The 1,969-nt window shown below is 36.4% G+C and overlaps 1 long non-coding RNA gene across 1 annotated transcript; it reads left to right on the forward strand.

The window, feature by feature from the left end:
• Window positions 1-6: 6 nt before the first annotated feature.
• On the forward strand, window positions 7-1,678 carry LOC124895293. The gene is made up of 2 exons (XR_007051642.1): window positions 7-194; window positions 1,577-1,678. It is a non-coding gene; the product is annotated as an uncharacterized LOC124895293 (long non-coding RNA).
• Window positions 1,679-1,969: the final 291 nt, after the last annotated feature.

Raw genomic sequence — 1,969 nt, forward strand, 5'->3', positions numbered from 1 at the left:
TCTCATGATTTTGGTGAAATGAGCTCTCAATTTGACTAATCGGTATCAAGTATTTTGGTTCTGTTTGCGGGAAGCCTGAATGTGAGCTTTGATATTATTTTCCTTTGCGATCGACGAATTCTTCTTTTGCAGAAAAAATCTCGGCCTCCTTCTGATCATGTTTGGTTGTAGGATTTTCCCCATATTATTCCGAAGTGATTATATTCTTTCATGCTCATTCTTCATCTCTCAGCCTTAGCATGGTTAGTGAGGAAGTCATTAAGGTCATTCACTCTGGGGCTGAGTGGCCCGCACCTGAAGCGGGACAAATATGATGTCTAGTGTCAGGTGTACATGTACTATGCTTCATAACTATTGGCTGCTAACCAGTTTGTTAGTTTAATCGGAAGACAATTGAAAGAGTATAATTTGTCAAACATGTAGAGGTGTAGAAAGTGTTGTTGAAGGGTCATTATAAGCGTTTTTAACCACTGAAGCTAGGTGCAAAACAATCTTTGCGCTTTGCCCATGATCATCAATTCAGGCGACAAGGTGCTAAAGAGGTGAACTGCTTTTATGCAATATGGCATTAAAGAAATTTTCACCCCTAAGAATTATAGAAAATTATAATTCATGTGCATAAGATTTTCTGCCCAAAAGAACCCTTTGGTTAATCATTGAAAAATTGGAACTCGTCAAAAAAGTTCATTGAGAAATTAGAGATGTAATGCTCATCGACGTTGTTGAGGTCATTGAGGATGTAAGTGCATGTGTTTCTATCTATCTAAACTTGTCGGAACATGCTTTACAGAAGACTTTAGATTAAAAAGTGGTGGTTGCTCGTTGACAATTTTTGATGAGGTAAATATCGTTAATGATATTTATGGATATCTCTTGTACACGAGAAGTGTACCAAAAGTAGAGTCAAGAGGAATAAAAGGCTATTCCCCTTATGTACATTGTGGTTTTCTTGCACCATCAAATGTTTTCTATTCCTCTCTTTGCAAGAAGACCCACATAAGAACTAGTGGAGAACACTATACCTGACATCATCTACTGTACATTAAACTGACTAAATGTCTATCACAACCATGCTGTCACCCTGTAATGTAATAGAAGGTGGTCCTTGTGTTTGCTTGAGCATTATATGTGATCTTCCTCTATCGTAGATTCTCATCTGTTAAAATCAATCCCCTCGCTGCCACCCTTGCTCATTGATGACGTCTACTAGAGTCTTTGGTGGTAATATCACATGTAATTTGTGGGAGAATTGCTGAAACCCTTTTCATCAGCCAGCTTAGTTGTACAGAAATCTCTTTCTGAGAAAAATTGAGGCGTCAAAACCTTTCAGCTTTTTATAAATTTTACTATCTTGATATGGTGTTCATTGTACTATCCAAAACTTTGCCACTCTTTCATGATGCTGATTTTCATTGTTTACTTTCTTTATTGTTATTATTTTTCAACATGTTGATCTTCTGTATGTTTGCATTCTTTAACGTTATTGCGGATATCAACTTTTAAGCAGAGTACCTTCACAAGATGTGCTGAGCTCAAATAGTTTCTCGTGTTTTAAATATTGCTTCTCATTTTGTAGGCTGAGGTAACTCAAAGGCTCAGCAATGCTAAATCAGCGGTCAGAGTTGCTGCATTGCCAAGTCATGTAGATCTTGCAAAAAAACTCCAGGTGGATATGTACTTCCGAGTTTCCATCATTATTTGTTTTCTGAGATAGATTTTCGAAGCGGTAGTTTGATGACCCGTAGTAGTACTATTGCATCAGTTTTTTTCTTCTTTTTTTTCTTTTTTTGAGAATTATTGCATCTGCTTTTTCTGAGGTTGTAGAAAGTTAAACTATTTTTAGTCAACTTAATTGTAAAAATAGGATATACGATATGAGCCAGCAGAATCACGAGTTTTTATGTTTATATAGCTTGAGTTGCATCTTTTGGCTGATGGTTCTTTTAAAGTAATCTTTGTGGTTGCATCT

Source organism: Capsicum annuum, unplaced genomic scaffold (assembly GCF_002878395.1).
Source record: "Capsicum annuum cultivar UCD-10X-F1 unplaced genomic scaffold, UCD10Xv1.1 ctg81109, whole genome shotgun sequence".
Lineage (NCBI taxonomy): Eukaryota > Viridiplantae > Streptophyta > Magnoliopsida > Solanales > Solanaceae > Capsicum > Capsicum annuum.